General features: G+C 37.3%; 1 protein-coding gene across 1 annotated transcript in view; it reads right to left on the bottom strand.

Annotated features, from left to right (window-relative positions):
• The window catches only part of TENM3 (teneurin transmembrane protein 3), a 662,376-nt gene that overhangs the window by 641,480 nt on the left and 1,049 nt on the right, over positions 1–19,847 (bottom strand). The window lies entirely within an intron of this gene.

A 19,847-nucleotide genomic window follows, 5' to 3' on the forward strand; every position in this document is an offset into this window, starting at 1 on the left:
GATCTCATTTCTAAAATGGGAAAGAATAAAATATTCAGTGACAGAACAGCAGAACTTCTACCTTCAAAGAGGTTAAAATCCTTGAGGGAAAAAAGCACACAGAGCCTCTGGAGCTAGCGGTCTGAAGTAGGTTTTTAGAACCCTGGGGGGACTTTTACTCATTTGCTCCTTCAATCAATGACTATTCATCCGGGACTAGGTATGCGGTGCTATGTCCTGCAACCAGTTAAACAAAGGGGAGCAAAACAAACAAGGGCCCTGGTTTCAGGGGCATGACAATCAAGTGGAAAAGAAAGACATATATCATGCCTTCTATGTTTTATGTACTGTTTTAAGCAAGGGATGACAGGATCCTCTTTGCGTTCTTAAAAGATCACTTTGAGGTGTGGAGAATGAGTTGGAGGAGGAGCTCCACAGAGTGTCAATTAAGTCAACGTGGAAGCCAGCATGCAAAGCCAGTCCAGATGCCACAGGAGCTTGGACTAGGATGGCAGGGGTGGAAGACAAATGGAAGCATGCTGATTTTGAGACACTTAGAAAGTAATATTAACTAGACATTGTGATGAGTGGGATTGAGGTGGAGAAAGGGCCAAGGACCTGTTCAAGGTTGCTGGCTTGGTAATTTGATGGACAGTTCCTGGCCTGTACTGAATTTGGGCCACCCAGGAAAGATGAGGTTTGTAGGAAAAGATGACGGATCCAGATCCATGTGAGTTTGGGGAGCCTGAGACATATGCAAGAGCATATGTGAAATGGTTCAGTGGACCCAGGATGACCGCAGGTGTCTGCCGGCTCCGGATGCTCCAGTTAATGCTAGCTGTCCTGGCATCCTGTCATTTGGTGACTTGGAGCTCACTGTCACTCTCACAGTGTCCCTGTTTGGATGCTAAGTTAGAAGGTCCCCCTGGATGTTCATATCTGGAGCTAGAAGTTTCAAGTGGAATATCTGTGAACTGCCTGTTTATGAGTCAACACTGAAGCCATGGGAATCCATGACACTGCAACAGCTGGGACAGTGGATACAGTGTGAAGGCAGACGGTGTAAGGGCTTGTTTCTGAGGAACCCCAGTATTTGCAGACCAACTAGAAGAGGACAGATACCAAGAAAGTAGAGAGGCAGTTGCTGAGATGTCACAGAGCAAAGGAAATTAAACTCTTCTTGGGCAATGATGTTGAGATCAAACTCAAGGACAACTGAAAAGTAGACTCTGGGTACAGCTACACATTCATCCTCAGTTGTACCACACTGCAATAAGAGGCTCTGCCTGGAGCATCTCTAAACTTCCTACTCCTAGAACCCTTGACTTCTAATAAACTAAAAGTGCAGCATGAGGTAAATGCTAAATAGATGTATAAACACTAGAGCAGCATGGGGGCAGAAACAGAGAGGAGAGGAGTACCTCATTCTACTGAGCCACTCAAGGACAATTTCACAGAGAATGTTTCACCTGACACAGAAAGTGGGAAGACTCGTCTCGTGCTTGGAAATGCTAACTAAATCCCCTTGTGTGAGGCACGCTGTGTCTAAGAGATGCGAGGTGGGGCTGGAAGGGGCCTGGCCAGACCAGGAGGTACGGACCTCGGCTTCCACGCTGATTTGGGCTTCTTCGTGACATGATCGGTTCAGGATTTTAGGAGGCATACTCTCCAGGGGCAATCTAGAAAAATGGATTGGAGAGACGAAAGACGGGTGGCAGGAAGCCCAGTCAGAAGACATTCTGCACAATTAAGATGAGGGATGAGAGCCTTCGAGAGGAAACTGCCAGTGAGGATGGAAAGGAGGGGCGGGGACCAGAAACTCTGTGAAGTGAGAATGAGCAGGACGTGATGACTGATACGCACAGGTAGTGAGGGATGGAGCTGTCTTGAAGATGGTGCTTAAGCTTCCAGCATGTGTGAACAAATGGCATAATGGGATAATGTGCAAATACAGGAGAAGGGGCAGCTTTGCTCCTCAGGCCTGAGACAGGAGTGACTGCTATGGTTTGAATATTTGTGTCCCCCCAAAGTCCATGTTGAAAGTTAACGTCCAGTGCAACAGAATGAAGAGTGGCCTTGTGACGGCAATCAGGCCGTGAAGGCTCTGCTCTCATGGATGGAATCAGTGTCACAAAAGGGCAGGAGGGAACTAGCTAGGCCTTTTTTGCCCTTCCGTCCTTTCCGCAATGTGAGGACACAGTGCTTGTCTCCTCTTCTGCAACATGAGGACACAGAGCTTGAATCCTCCAGAGGATGCAGTATTTGAGGCAACATCTCAGAAGCAAAGGCAAGGTGCTGGAACACTGAGTCTGCCGGCACCTCGATCTTGGACTTCCCAGCCTTCAAACTGAAAAATAAATTTCTACTGTCCATAAACTCTCTAGTCTCAGGTGTCTTCTTATAGCAGCAAGAACAGGTTAAGAGAGTATCCAGAATATCAACTTGGAAATGATGAGGTTGAGATGGCATTGGAGCAAAGCCCACCCTATACATTCCCCTCTCTGCCTTGAGCTCGAGTGCAGTTTGCATTTCACATCTTCAGACTTAATCCCAGCTCACAGTGTTAGTACTGCTGTCTAATTAGTACACACTTCTTTGGCGTTTCTAAAATGGATGTCTTCTTCTATGTTTGTACCCCTTTCTTCACAGAGCCTAAGCCCATGTTGGGCTCATAATAGGTGCTTAATAAATGATAACTCTGAACACTTTACAGCTGAAAAACAAAAAGGACTTATTTTCACTGGAGCCAACTAACATTTCAAAGACAAATGTTTAAAATGTGCTTTTCAGCAAAACATTAAGAAATGTGTCAGGTGTGGTAGCTTGCCTATAATCCCAGCAACTCCAGAGACTGAGGCAGCAGGACTGCTTGAGGCCATGAGTTTGAGGACAGCCTGCACAACATAGCAAGACATTGGGTTTTTTTTGTTGTTGCTTGTTTCTTTAAAAAAGAAAGAAATCCATTGAACTATCTAATATGTTAGTGGATGTATGTTTGCATCTTTCTCTTTTTTTCTTTTTTTTTTTTTTGGACTGAGCCTCACTGTGTTGCCCAGGCTGGAGTGCAGTGGCACAACCTCAGCTCACCGCAACCTCTACCTCTGGAGTTCAAGTGATTTCTCATACCTCAGCGTCACATCCCAAGTAGCTGGGATTACAGATGTCCGCCACCACACCTAGCTAATTTTTGTATTTTCACTAGAGACAGGGTTTCACCATGTTGGCCAGGCTGGTCTCCAACTCCTGACCTCAAGTGATCCACCTGCCTCGGCCTCCCAAAATGCTGGGATTACAGACATGAGCCATCATGCCTGGCCTGCATCATATATTTTTAATATTTTTGGATTATATTTTTAATTGACAAGTGTATGTATCTATGAGGTACAATGTAATTTCACAATCCACACGTATACATTGCGGGGATGTACCAGGCTAGTTAGCATTTCCCTCACTTCAAATATTTATCATTTCTTTGTGGTGAGAACATTTACAATCCTCTCTTTTAGCTCTTTTGAAATATACAATAGGTTATTATTATAGTCACCTTGCTGTGTAACAGGTCACTAGAGCTCATTCCCACATCTAAATGAAACTGTACCCTTTGACCAACGTCTCCCCTTCCCCACACCCCACCCCAGCCTTTGGTAACCGCCATTCTATTCTTCCATGACTTCAACTTTTTTAGACTCCACATGTAAGTGAGAGCATATGGTACTGGTCTCTCTGCATGACACATTTTTAAAAGAAACAAACAAGACAGATTCAAATGCTAATTCTGTTAATGAAACAGAAATAATTTTTACTACATTCAAGATTGTCTTGTAATTTTTTCTACTCAATAAATCAATATATTGAAAATTTACATTATAAAATTTGGACACAACATTTCCATAGACATTTTTCTGGAATCTCTAAATCTTTAGAGAGAATATTCTCGGCGGCCGGGCACGGTGGCTCAAGCCTGTAATCCCAGCACTTTGGGAGGCCGAGACGGGCGGATCACAAGGTCAGGAGATCAAGACCATCCTGGCTAACACGGTGAAACCCCGTCTCTACTAAAAAAATACAAAAAACTAGCGGGGCGAGGTGGCGGGCGCCTGTAGTCCCAGCTACTCGGGAGGCTGAGGCAGGAGAATGGCGGGAACCCGGGAGGCGGAGCTTGCAGTGAGCTGAGATCCGGCCACTGCACTCCAGCCTGGGCGACAGAGCGAGACTCCGTCTCAACAACAAAAAAAAAAAAAGAATATTCTCGTTAGGTCATTCTAACAGTAACATGGAAAAAGGTAACCATTTATTTTCTTTTTTTAAAAAAAAAGAACCAGAAATACTTAGAATGCTGACCCTGTCAAGGTAGATTTTTTTTCCCCACAAAGCATCCCTGTTATCTGGCATCACTAGGGGACGTGTCTAAGTAAATTTTTTATCTCTCGAAATGTCAAAAATCTTTCCATCTTTTTCATATAAATTTTGGAAAATGCGTCACACACATTACCCTCTTAAGCGGCTGTGGACCGTCAATATGACTGTTCACTATGTTATTGCTATTGTGTCACTGCTCCCTGGATAAGACATCACACACTGTCACTTCTCTGGCCATCCATGGGCCGGACTGGAACAGCCTCTCAGCTCCTCTTCCCCTTGAGTTTAGCGCTTCTAATGGGTAACTCGGCAAGCCAGGGATCAATGCTGCTAAGAATTATTCACTAATTGAAAGTAAGATTCTCGGTGACAGCCCCAATACAGCGGAGGAGCTCTGTGACTGCATTGTGGTCATTCTTCCCTAAATGAGAGCTCCTGTTCCCAGCATTCTGGTGGCTGGAAAGCATGTGCCACCATCCCGATACACACACACACACACACACACACACACACACACACAGTCATACACACTATCCATTGCTCACTGCACACCTGGCCCCACTAGGGGCTCCCTTCATCTTCACAGCCACCCCACAAGAGGGTATGTTTAACATCTCAATTTCATGGTTTTCAAAGCAACTTCATGGTACAGATGGACTTAAATTTTAGTCTCCAAGTTCAATTCCAACACCCTCCACAAAACCATAATGGTAAGCACGATGTTCACTATGAGGTGCCGATGACAATGACTCCAACAACTGAAGACACTACTGCCACCACCGTCTCCACAGTGTCTGCTGCGTGGGGGCCCCAGGCCAGGCACCTAGCAACAGCAACACCACCAGCCATCGTTACAAACCCCATGTTCAGATGAAGAAATAAGGCTCAGAGACGAGGCAGCTTTGCCGTAGGTCACACAGCACATAAATGATAGACATGGGATTTGAGGACTTCTCTGATTTCAGAGTCCAACTTGGTCACCACAAAGTAATGAAAACCAGTGTGCTAGGGGAATTTTATTGATCTTTTTATTATTTCAACATAACGGTTAAGATTTATTCCAATATATCATGTTTAACATTAGATTTTCCTATCTTAGAGAATTTAGTATCAGTATTCAGGCAACATTCAAATGCTAGCAAAAACACCCCAATATAATTTAGTTCTAGCTGGCCACTGCAGCTCCGCTCCAAACAATAGGTGTATTAAGAGTGTCAAGAGCTGAGTATTGACTCTGGGAGGCAGAGATGGAGAGATAAGCAGACAGGGATGGGCAAGGACAAAGGACAGACCTAAGTGCTACTGCCACTTAACCCGTTCCCTCCCTGCCATGAGTAATTCTTAGAAGGCCTGCTGGCAGCCTGGATTTCTGCTTTAAAGGAGGAAGAAGTGTACTGCAAACAGAAAACATTTTCTCCTCCAAAATGGGTAGAAAAGGATGGCATTCAAGATTACTCACAATCTGGACCCAAGCTCTCTCTCCAACCCTTCCTGGATTTCTCCATGAGGGAGCCTCTGCTGGAGACCTACTGCTCATTCACAGTCTCCCAAATCCGTCACGCAGATCTCCTCGTCTACATCACAGGTTGCAAACTGGTAGCCCAACTGCCAAACCCAGGCTGCAGACTTGTTTTGTTTGATTTGTGTGCTTTGTATGTTGTGTATTTTTTATTCCCCCCAATGAGCTCACATTTGAAAATCTAGAGATTTCACACAATCCCATCTTCTGGCATTTCTTGAGAAATCTCACAATCTGGCAACACTAGGTTTCACCCTCACATGGCAATGACTAGTCTAGAGGCGCGACGTGGCATCTCCTTTTGGAGAAAGCGTGTGCCCTTTAGTTCACAGTCCTCACTACTCCCCATGTCTCTCTGACTCTGAGGCTATGTCAACATTGTTTACCATCAAACTTGCTCTGTTGTTTTTCTAACAGTCAAGAAATATTTCTCTGTACCAATGTTTCTTTCAAAAGTGGAAAAAAATAAAAGACAAAGAGAACTACATATTTTAAGAAATATGGGAGGACACATATCTTGGTAGACGTGAAAATGTAATATGCAAATAAACTGGCCAAATTCATTGATCTGTGCTACCTGCTCAGGAAGTCAGGCTTGCTATTGTTGATTTCTTGGCTGTCTATTGTGTTTCCCTCTCCTGGAAGGCCCTTACCTCTCCCGGTCAAATTCTTGTCTCTTTCCAGAGACCTACAGTCTCCAGCCACATCTTTTGTCCTCATCTAAATGCTGGCAAGGCTGTGTTGGTACCATCTATTTAACATGAATCACAGGAGATCTTAAAACAAGAGAACCATAGACTTTTAGAACCTGAGCAGTCGTAGGTGATGACCTAAGTCCAGAGGCCACAAACCTTTTGTGGAGAGGAGCTATTCTCTAGTGAGGACACTTGACATTGATGTAGAGTGAAGGAAAATTTCATTCCTGCATCAATTATTTACTGCTGGACTCTTCAGGGCCAGGCACTGTGTCAGCAGCTGAGGCTCTACTCAGAACAGGGAAGAAGGGTCTTTGCCTTCACAGGGGGTTTTTGTGGACAAGCGTGCAACAAACATTTTGCCAAGTTATTCCATGGGGAAGGAGGCAAATGGTCAGCTTTTGTTCTCAGGGCACTGGCTTCCAATGCCCCACTTTGTTGGGTGTCTCCGGCCTCGAGTGGGTTGGGGGAAAAGGATAAGCCACGTGTTCCTACTGTCTCAGTTCACTATGTTTCAAAACATTTGTGAGCCCCAGGGCCCCTTTGTTATTTGTTAGCAGTGAAGGCTGCAGGACCTTTGCAATGTCTCAGAGTTTCAAGGCACTGCTGACGTCTCCATGCTGCAGGAAGGGTGCACGCTAGAACCATTCGTTTGCGTACCCCCTTCAGCTCTCTGACCTTTCAAAGATCCATGGGCTATTCACATACGATCTGACCAAAGTAGTAATTCTTCTATTACCTCTCCTGGCTTTCTTAGTAACTTTAATTACTGCCAGTTGCCTATTTATGTCATGCCTCAATTAGAAACGAAAGCTCCCTGTGAGTCTGAGATCAGGCCTTATTTCTTCTCATCTTTTCCAGGACACAGTCACTTGGACACAAGAGCACAGACAAAACACATGGGGCTGGATTTAAATGAACTGAGGGAGAAAAATGGCTGTATCAATAAAGCACACAATATCAATGAAGATATACATTCAGATCAGAGCAGAAATTTATCGGATCTATATTGCCTCATAATTTTTACAGATTCAGTGCCAGTGGTTAATATTAATTTCTAATAATTTAAATAAGATAGGGGAAAAATCTTAAGTTTTGACTGGTAAATACTGTATTACTCCCTGAAAAATTCTCAAAAGTTTCCCTGAAATCATCATTTTTCACATTTTGGCTTTACATCTGATGCCTCACCCTGCCCTCTCGTTCTCCAAGGAGCAGTCGTCAGACAACACATGTTCTCTAGAACCTCAAGTAAGGAGAAAACAAAAATAACTGCATTATAAACATCTTTTACAACTAAATATTAAAGTTAATAATTGTATACAATTTTCTAATCTCAGAAAATATCATTACCTATTTCTAGAGATACCCAGTCTTACTGTACATGAAGACAGAAAAAATTATGATGTTATAAAAGAGAGATATGGCTGGGCAGGGTGGCTCACACGTGTAATGCCAGTACTTTGGGAGGCTGAAGCAGGAGGATCGCCTGAGCCCAGGAGTCCAAGTCCAGCCTGGGCAACATAGACCCTGTCTGTAAAAAAAGTTTAAAAATTAAAATAAAACAAATATTTTAAAGAAGATAGGCTGTTCTAAAAAATTTACAAATGTAACATTTATGAAAGTTTATATATGGCCACAGTTTATCATTTTCTTGTATGAATACTATGACTATAACTAAATATGCTGAATTTTTCTACGGCGTTAAATCACTGTACATTTAAGGGCCTATGTGACATCAGTTATTCTCCAACTTGGAACATCAAATTAAATGTAAGGGTTTAATACATTTCTCTCTAAAATATATTTTAATGGGGTTTTTTAAAAGTAAAAAAACACTATCATATTTTGTCTACATTTCTAATTATGGCATCACTTTAGAAAAACGATGCATATAACAGACACTGGGAACTACTAGAGTGGGGAGGGGCTAGGGTTGCAAACTTAACTGCTGGGTACTATGCTCACTGCCCGGGTGACGAGATCATCCGTACCCCAAACCTCAGCATCAGGCAACATACCCATGTAACTAATCTGTCTGTGCACCCCTGAATCTAAAAGGAAAGTTGAAATTATTTTAAAAAAGAAAAGAAAAACAATGCTTCACAGAAGTGTAGCAATCACTTGCTTCAGCGGCGCATACCTCCATAAAAATGCACTTGTTCTGGAGAAATTGTTAAATTTTCAGTGATTTTTTTCTGCATATTAGTTAAACCAAAATTGTTGTGTTTTAACATATGCAATTCTTCCTGATAACCACTGTCATAATGACTCGAAAACTAACAGATTCATCATGGGTCTATACACAACATAGTCCTGTTCTCCTTTAACGTTCCTCTATCACCAACATTCACAGGAAGTGAGTTGCACAAAACACATGTACTTGTAATTACATTTGCAAAAAAAAAAAAAAATCCTCAAACAGCTGTGGAGACAGCAAAGATTAGAATCTGATAGTGGCTTAGAATAATGAAGAAAGGGATTGTAAGGGTTCAGCTACAGAGCTGATGAAAGATGGAAGGAAAACCTGCTCTTCAAAATCCTTAATCTGTATTACTTATAAACTCTAAATTGAAACACATATATTCCAAGAATCTGAAATAATAAATGATGAGTAATGTTTCTCGACCAATGATTTAAGATATGTATTAAACCTTGTATTTTACTAGCAATAAAATCAAAATTTGCATATTATTACCTAAAATGTTTGAAGGTCTTACTTAAATTATTATTCTTCCAAAAATCTCATAAAATAATTGAAATTTGGTTACATCTAGCTCATTTCTAGGCAGTATTATTTATTTCTTAACATTACATTTTCACCGGTTATGAAAGTCTAGAGTCCTTGATGAAGGCTTGACTAACCAGTCATAGTGAATTGATCATAAAATAATCTTTTAAATAGTTTCCTTATTATAAATAGTGAATAACAGAAAATAATTTTTAGTATCATATATCTTTACTACAGATATAAAATCTTTAAGAAGATGATGCAGAATAGAAATATGACAATTATAAAGAGCCATCTTTTGAAGTTGATCGTATGCTTCAATGAGTAAGTACACAGACACCAAAATTATTTATATTGTAGAAAAACCTACTGTATTGCCTCACTTTGCAATTTTTATAGTGAACTTTACTACTCTTTTAAAACTTTTAGAAGCTTGTAGGCTCAGAAATAAGAGCCCATTTATTAAGGAAAATTAATTCCCCATAATAAATTATGCTTTTTTATGTGGCATTACTTGTGTTTTATAAGTAAAATGACTCAGTTAGCCAATACTTGGTATTTCCTAATTTTGAATAGGACAAATTGTCTTGCATTTGATTGACAATGATTAAATGAAAACTGATATAAACACAATTATGTAATCTGACCACTTAATTTTCAATTTTCAATATATTTATTGGACCAAAAAAAAGGAGGTCTCCTTAGAATGACACATTTTTATCAAACTGTTATGCTGTGCAAACAATTGTTCATTACAAGTTGGAAATACACTCACATAATATAATGTCCTTTCATTTTCTTTTTTTAAATCCATGACCAAAGCAAGCTACAATATGCTCACTATTACATATGCGTGTATTACATACACATTTAGAGAAAATTAACTAACCCTCATATATATGATGGCTTCATTTTTACATGTCACTATTTTCTTCTCAAGTTGCTTTCAATATTAACAAGGGGAAAAGCTTACAGAGAACTTGCATCAGGCCATGGACTTTGCAGACTGTACTAAGGAGGTACCCCACTTAAATGACTGAGTACCCTGCAATAATCAATGCACTGGTCATCTGGCATAAATGGAAAAGCATTGTTCAATAGATAATCTGGCTTCATTATCTCGCATCAAAATAGTAACCTCTGGATTTCACTGAATCCATTCACACCTAACATATATTCAGACTAAAATTCCATATCAATATTAGATTTAGGAAAGAAACCAATTAATTTTTTAAAGGAAAATGAAATGATAGCTAGTCTAGTGCTACTTGATAAAACTATTGTGTAACAGATTCTGGGATCACAGATTTATGGGAGAATATATAATCCTTCATCAAAGAGTGGCAGCTTATCCACCAAGCTTCCTATCCCCGACAGGCTATTCTTTTAAAAGTAATAACGAGGGCCTAAAAACTATGTAACACTCTCCCACCAAAATCAGCCATTTATACCAAAGATTCTCAATAGTAAAAGAACCAGAACCTCATCCTGAAAGCCTCTAATCTTTTAAGGAAAAAAAAAAGCATAATGTGCATTAATAATTTATATCTATTCCTAAATCAAGTGGTTATGTTCCAGACTTAAAATTAAGTGATAAAAATTACATTAGAAGGTATCAGTTTTTAAAAAGATAAAAATGAAATAATAAAATATAATCCCTACGAGGCTTACATTAGTAACATTTTTCCAAGACTATGAACTATTTATATTTTGCTTTCCTCAACATTTAAATTTTAAAAGTGAATTATACAGCCTTTTGAAAGTTCAAGTGGTAATTAAACAACCAATCCACACATCTTACATCACACGTACATGAAATACGTGATACATTCATGATTTAAGTAACTCACATTATCCTTTGCTGATAGCTCAATATAAAATTTACCAAACTTGATATGTTAAGATTCCCATCTGAAGTACAACACAGTTTCTAAAAGCTACTTTTATCAGACGATGTGAGGAGAATTAACTGATGGCATCTCACAGAACAAGCACTCGGTCCTCTCCTTCAGATCTCTCATTTGTCACAAGATATCAAACAACTGCAACGTGGAACTGAACTAGAACTAGATTTGAAGGCTCAGATTTTATAGAAAACTTTCAGAATGAGAAACTGGACTTCTGTCATGGCTATACTGACTGAGAGTTGACCCAGGTTACTAACATCATGCTTGAATGAAATGCAAGATTATATTAGTTTTATTGAAATTACCTTAAACCAGAATACCAAGAATTGATGTATCTTAAAATTTGACACTTGTCTTGCAAATGCATTCATCTGTGTGACTAAAGATATATTATTCATCTTTCACATTTGTAATAACTTTTTTGTTATCTGTATGGATTTTACAAATATGTATATTCATGATATTCTCCCAGTATTTAAATTATATAAACTGTAATCTTCATTAAATTGAGGTATTTGTATAACTTTTAGAACACCAGATTTATTGGATCACCTTATTTCTTTTTTAGGCTCCCTTAAAACAGACTTCAGTTAGTGTATGTTTTGATTACTAATATTTTTTAATTCTTTATTTATGGGTTCTAAATCATATTACCAGTATAAAGAAAGATCTGAAGTCCCCTGAGTAGTGGAAACATATAAAAGATAAAAGCCCAGGTGTAGATAATTTAAATTATTAGGGTTTCTTTATACACATCTTTAGTAAATCAATATTTGAATCTCAAAATATATAAAATTAGGTCTTTTCTGAGACTGCACTTTTAACCAAAAGGTACTACACTTCAAATTCTTACAGTAAGAATTTTAAAAATAAATTAAATATTTAAAATTACATCTTTTTCTTTGGTTTAAGTTACAACACCAGGCAAATTCTGTAGCATCTACTATCATAGTAGTTAAAATAATATAGAAAATTATATCACAACCAAAACACAGGATAAAAAACCTTTTTAAAGTATTTTATCTTTAGTAAACTGTTGACTCAAAGTCCCTGTTACACGTGTAATTTTTTAAATTAGTAAAAATTGAAGAAAATCTTACTGGCAAATCAACTTAACACACCAATATTGTCTATTAAAAAACTGTAGTGCCAGAGTCTTTTTATTCAGAGATTGTATATTCTAGGACAAAGTAACAATTGAAATTGAAGAGTAATTTGCTTTACTTAATTTTGTAATCACAAAAAACATGATAGGGTATTCTACTCATATTTGGAAAAAAAAAGATATAAGGAAGCATAAAAATTATTCTACAAGTAAGGATTCATTTCTGGCTTGATAGGTATACATTACATACAAATAACAACTTTAATTTTTGTTTAAATTAAAATTTATTTTAAATGTTAAATATGTTAGTAGCTCCTTAGAAGAAAAACAAGTTGAAATTTAAAGTAGAAATATCAACTTATAAATGTATTATAGACAGAAAATGTCTGTTCTACTTAAATTTGAAGGATAACATCCTGGCAGAAGTTCTCTTCAGCTTTCACCCCTTTCTGAACTATTAAATTCATTAATGGTTTTGTAAGGCAACAAATGTACTTTCTTTCTCCTAGCATGTCTCATTATTTTCAAAAGCTCCTGTAATTATTTGGGAATTTTCTGAAAGTATTAGCTAAAAGATGAGGAATAACATTTCAGTTATTTTCATTGTGTCCAGTTATTCTCACTATTACTGATACCATCATAAAATTCAGCCATATCCTTGTAAGAATGCCTTATTTTTGTGACAATCAAGAGATAAAATATGGCTGTGTATACTACCATTTTTATTTCTTTGGAATATTATAGTTCATCACTTATCTATAATATGTATTTAGATTACTAGATTAGTTTTTATTATTTGCAATATTTTAACCTACACTTAACTATTCTCATCATTACACAAAATTTAAGTGAAAAAATTTTAAAGTTTTAAATATTCATTTCATTTTTGCTTATAAATATAGAAAAATGTAATAACGCTGTTCAAGATGCTTTTGTTTTTTGGGGATTTTTTTTTTTTTTTTTGCTCCTAAGAGAAAAAAAGTCACAGATTTGTTTTAAAGAACTATAGGAGTGATAGCTTTCTTTAGATGAAAGTTATTATAAATTCTGAAAGAAATAAAATTCACAGCTGTCTTCCCCTGGTTTTCATAATTATTTCAAATGGCAAGCTCTGTGCCAATTTTCTTAAGAGCTATTTAAAAGAACCAGTCCCTTGCCAATTTTTTTCTACCTACATGTTGACAAATTCCAAATTCTCTGATAAAAAGTATTAGAATAGATGTTACTCTTTAAAAAGAACATTAGGTAGACTGAAAATAAACAATTGTTTACTTTTCAAGAGTGCACTTTTACCAAAATAAACATAATCTCATATTCATATATTTGCACATGCTTCATGCAAAATATTTAACATGCCTCACACATTTCTCCCTGTATATTATAATAACTCAATCCTGTCTTTTCACTGTCTGCATAACGTACCTTCTAGTATGCAGTCCAAGAACATAAACTCTCCTAAGATACCATCCCAGTTTAGAAGCCACATGCTGGACTCGATAGGATGCTGGAGACGCTCTTGAGTGAGGACCTCTTCTTTGGAAACGCCCCTGTTATCAAAAAGACACCTCCTCATGCAGAGAGGAGGGTCAACAATTCTAGTCACAAAATATTAGCTGAGCATAATTTAATTCAAAAGGAAATAATCCATTCTAATAAAAAAGTAGCTTTTCTGTTTGGGGGAGGGAACAGAGGACCACAAATCCACGTCACCCTCCTATTCAGAGGTGTGCTGCTATCTTCATAAACAGCCACTACATTCAGAGGTGCTACGGAATCGGACTGAAGGAAGACAGTCATTAACAAGCTGTTAATTCTTTCTAAGTAATGGCAACCTGAAGAGGGATTCGCATAAGAATTCTAGCAAATATTACTAGTAATTAAACAAAGGAAAGAATGACTACAACATATTAAGAGTTGTATCTTTAAAGGTAAGTGGCCTTTATAAGTTACCTCCTAAATGGTCTTTTTAAATAATCAGAGTTGTGTGGTTTTTTTAAGTCTCTATACAGAAAACTATAACTTGATTTTCAGTCTCGTAAACAAAGAAAGCATGCCAATAAAATAGAGCTGTTAGTACATTTTCTTTTTTCCATCAATATAAGAAACTGTATACAATATTTGGAATGTCTTGCACTAATTTTAAGAACTGATATTCTGATTCTCCTGTAGGAATTGAAAATACATATATTTAAAAGTGAAAAAATTTAAAGTTAATTTTCTTCTGTACTTACCCAATTAAATGAAATGACAAAATTTTCCCTTTAGTCTGCTTTTCCTGTCACACACCCTGCTACACACAGAAAACGCTCAAAGGACCACCATTCATTATAAAATATATTCGTTTTCCTATTTTCTCCTCTTTCTCTCTCTTTCTCTTACTCCCCTCCCTTCCTCTTTTCCTTTCTTCCTCCCTTCCTTCTTCCCTTATCTCTTTTTGGTTTTGAGGCAGAGACCAAGTAGACCCAGTTATAAAGTAGCTGGTTATTATTAAATAATATGATCCCATTCCAGGGCAAACAAATCACATTATCCCCACCGCTCCCCAACTACTCTAACAGAAGTAAAAACTACTCCACAATATTTGAGAATACACTATCAGCAAATGCAATGACTTTTGTATCCCACACTGACTTTCATATAATTATATAAATGATACGATTTTATATCATTAAATGCAAGTGTGAATACAGGCACTATGTTTTCCCCAAAACAAGATTTTCAGAAGGTAGCACTGTGTTTTTGCATGCTCTAGTATAAACTACAGAACTATAAACATGGGCGAAATAGTAAATAATAATAGTAATAAATGCCACACCTCCACAAGTAATGATTAACTCCTAAACTTACAAAAAAGAATATAAACATAGTTTAGTGTTATGCTACATTTCACTCCACACATGCTCCTAAACATATAAGAATTACCTATTTTCTGAAGGAAGTCAAGGAACTCGGTTAAGACTGCCACCTATCACAAACTTGTTTGAAAAGTCAGTGCTACCCGATCCTAGCTCTTCTAAGATTCCAGGAAAGTTTATCACCAGGGAAGTAAAATCTCATTATTATTATTATTACATGATATGGTTTCAATCATCTACTCGTATGACTTACGAGTTCATTCTATGATACTGACATTAATTTGCACAGTGACTAATTTGAAATAGAAAGACATGGGTTTGAGTTGATCACTATCTTTAGCGAATTCCATGTAGCTGTTCTAACTAGGTAATCACCTGAGTAATTTAACCAAAACTACAGAAAATTTTATCGCAATTCCGTCAAAATAATGAATCCTATTGTAGTTTCAGTATATGAAACATGTATATATCTCAGGGCATGTTTCTGTATTTTGATAGTTTATACTCTAATGCTTGTGTAAAATAACATTTTGAAAATGGGAGTTTAACTGCATTATGTTAGCATTTAAAACTATTTTAAATGGATGTCTTAAGCTGGAAAAACACCAATCCAATGCCAAGAATCTATCATTACAGAGAATAAAATAAAGATACATAGTTCTTATCAAGCTTTTTTCCTTCCTGAAAGTAAAGAGTAATACCATTGTGGGAACTTTACACGCACTAGAAAGCAGTTACATCTGTCTTTAGAAATCATATATACTATAGATACATCAGAATGCTAATCTATATTAATCTTATATTCTGTGCTCCTAATATTTTATTTGATTGGGATAACATGTATCACAATGCAATATGGACCAAAGCCCTAGAAAATCTTAATGTGGTCTTTCAGAAGAGACTTAAAAGCTGATAAAACCAAAGCTGACCAGGTACAAATAAGAAACAAATGCAAATATCACAGTGGGGCGATAACATCCACCATCTCTCCACATTTCCATTAAGGAATTACCTCCACATGCACTATCTTTCATTGTCAGGATTATACCTACTATCTTATGAAATAAAGTTATAACACATGCACAAGAGGTCCATCCATAATTCTAAGAAGTCTCTGAAAAACTGAACTAGAATGCTAATACAAACAAAACAGGAAATAACCTAGATGGATTACAATTACTATTAATGACTCAAAAGGCTATAAAATCCTTTGATGGGCAAGAAAATATGCCTTGAGGCATATTGCATTTTAGGAAAACAGGCTATTTTAGTTGAATATATGTTAATGAATTGCTTCCTCATGTTTTATATAATTCTTAGAAAAAGTTCAAATTAGGTCCCCAATAGGATGTTTTAATTATGAGAAGCAATCTTTCGAAACTCATACAAGCCATCACACTTGTTTGGAAACAAATGACTTTTCAAGATGGAGAAGTATTACTATCAATCACCAACAAGTTAATTCTACATAATAAGGCAGGTTTGGATGCAAACTGATCCATTGTGGAATGCTGTATCTAAAATTGATTACAACAGCACCCAAAATGAATGCAGTCCTCCAAACCACTTCTTTGCTTAGAAACATTAATCTCAATTAGAAGGAGAGCTTCATAATGGTAATGCTTGGGGAAAAAAATTTTTAAATAAATCAGGTTTTATAAGACACAACAATTAATCAGTTTTCAGACTAAGAAGGTTTTTTGGTTTTCTTTTTTTTTTTAAGCACAAAATTTCCATCAGGTCTGTTAAAACAGCTGATATTTCCAAAAACAAGTTGTAAATATATTCTAAAATAAGCTTACATAAAATAATTTTTAAATAAAACTTAGTTGTTGAAACTTTTAAATAACGTATTATGGTGGTACCTTTTCAATAGACTTTACTCCGAATGCACGTATTCAATTTTTCTACGGGCTATCATTCCACTTTATAAGGCAATTACGAACACAACACTAACTTCAACTGGAAATTCAAAGGAATATGTAATTGGTTATGGACCACAGTAAACGTTTGGTGGCCAACTATTATATTCTTTGCTCATGTGCTCACCCTAAGTAAAGAAAGTATGTCCTCAAAGTCAAAATGGACAGTTGACTATCAAACGAAACACTGGGTAGATGAGCAATGTGTAATTCAACATGCTTAACAGGTTTCTACAGCACAGCTTCAAGAAAAGGGCAGACAGCTCATCACAGCTGCTGAATACACTGATTCGAATAAATATAACACTTGGATGATATTCAGCCACCATCCAGAAATCAAGTTTTTACGGGGTAAAATAAAGTTTAATAAAAAGGAGGCACATGCATTTATTTAAATAATCAATAATAATAAACTAATAAAACTGGCTTTGTTGGGTTTTTATATCAGACTATGACCATGCTCTGAACTTACTCCCCAGTATTCCTATAGGTAGGATAAACTTCAGCATTTCCAAACACACATTTGCAGCTATTGCAAAAACATCATTTTTTGTACACCCAGCCTAACGGTGATTCAGTATTTCTGACAGGTCACTCTACTCACAAGGATATCCACGCACTCCTTCCTGCTTTCTTATTTGCTTGACTCTTTACAAAGAGAATAATTACCCTTGGCTCCCAGAAGCAAAGCTAAGAAACAGTAGCTTGAACTTACTAACTGGATCATTATTGTTCAGCTAGGTTTCCTTTCTGAATAAGTTTAAAAGTTTTCACTCTCTTTAGGAGCTTTCTTCTATTCAAAGATAAGCATCCTTATCTTTCTTTGTCTTCACCCTAATAAGGCAGGTTCCCTTTTCTAACCAAAAGACTGATGACACGCCTACAGAATCATAGTAAGAAAAACCTCAATAATTTACCCAAAACATCTTCCTAGAAAATAAACACAGCCATGCAAAATAATCCCATTTGGAGGAATAACTAGTCACAATTCTATAAATCTATCTGCTTTTTTTCCAATAATCAAGTAATTCTCATTAGAGTGCATAGGTTGCTAACTTAAAGCTATTGGCACAGGGGGTTCATATAGTTTTCCAGACATATATAAACATTAGCATGGTGATTAGTATATCTACATTTTTCATAAAAACTGTGCAGTGCATGTAAAATGTCTGTTTGATTTGAACTACTTTTTCTAACTATATATTCTTTTCTAAGTTATTTAATATAAGACATATTTGTTTACTATTAGAAAAAAATCTTTAAGAGGAATGAAAAAATCTTTAAGAGGAATAAAAAAATCATGTAAGAAAAAAGAATGAGATTATTAAGGGAAATGCAACAGGAAAAGATAAGAAAATCCTGAAATACGCAATAGAATAACTAAACTCATTATAAACGCCTATCTTTGAAGAATTTAGGAATAATTTGTGAATGCCATGACATTTTAAAGTGGGATTAGCAAGTCTTATTACTGAACTAACCTCTCACTCTTAGATCAAGAATTAAATATTTGCTCTGCATTTAGAATTGAAAATCGAAACTTTCAGGGCTCATACAAGAATTTTATATATTAAGATATACATGCTCGAAGTTCTAGATACTTAAAAGTGTATTAAGGAATGCACAAAGCAAGACTGTTGAATTTATAAGATCTTGTGTTTTAACTGAAATATTAAAATAGATAATGAATTATTATCACACAGTTGCTCTTAATTCTAAAGTCAGTCTGTTCTCAATATATTAATACCCTAAAGACTACAAATACTTCTCCAAGTAGGCAACGGGGAAAAAGGGATATGCATCATTATTTTAAACAAAGTCACTAAGGGAATCAAATCACCAAGTTCTGTTCAGTTGCAATATCATCTTTTGGGATACTCTTTCAAGCTTTCCAGAGATGCCATATCCACCTTTTTTCTTTTGACAAGAGAAGGGAAAGGTAATGCCTCAACATATTTCTATTTCCAGTGAAAAGACCACCCAGTGAATTCTGCCAGAGTCTACCAACGTTTCACAAAATACATTGTCAGAAGATAAGAAATAGAGCATGATGAAGAGACAGTCCTGTTCTCGGGCATCCCAGCCGTCTGGGACCCTGTAAAAACTCTAGGACAGCTCTCAGCCTTTCATTTCCATTGCACCTCCTCACACGTACTTGGAAACTTTTCTCTACCTCCAAATTATAATGACTTCGGAAAACACACGTATGTGATGTATTACACGGTACAAGTACTTGTTATCCTCCCTCCACAATAAAAATTAACAAGTTACCACTCCAGCTACCTTAAAGGTGAGGCAGTAAGAATGGAATCCAAGCTGCATAGTAAGATGCTCAGCAAAGATCAATGAGACACAACCCGCCTCAACCTAAAATATGTGAAGCTCTTTGTAATCGGTTGTAAAACACAACAGGGACTTAGAATCTCAGTTGCAGGCTCATAAATTCGTAATTTTTGAAACGCCCAGCTCAGGATATTTTGTGTGTGTTTCCAGCCCCATCCAGAGTTTCCCGATCAAGTTTCAGCCGTGATCCACCACTCCCCACGTTACCCCTCGCCCCTCACTCTCCCTCCTTCACTCCTTTCCAACTTGGCTCCCTGGTCGCTGCAGAAGCCTTCTCTCCCCTGCCTGCCCCGGAAAGCGGTGACATCCCGGGGCTTTCCGCTCGCTGGAAGCCCCACAGGATCCTGTCAAGACGCCCCCGCAGAGGACGCGGGGCCCCGCCACACAGTGGGGGCCGAAGAGGACCAGGCGGGCTCCCCTCCCCGCCCCCAC

This window comes from Colobus angolensis, unplaced genomic scaffold (assembly GCF_000951035.1).
Source record: "Colobus angolensis palliatus isolate OR3802 unplaced genomic scaffold, Cang.pa_1.0 Scaffold5, whole genome shotgun sequence".
NCBI lineage: Eukaryota > Metazoa > Chordata > Mammalia > Primates > Cercopithecidae > Colobus > Colobus angolensis.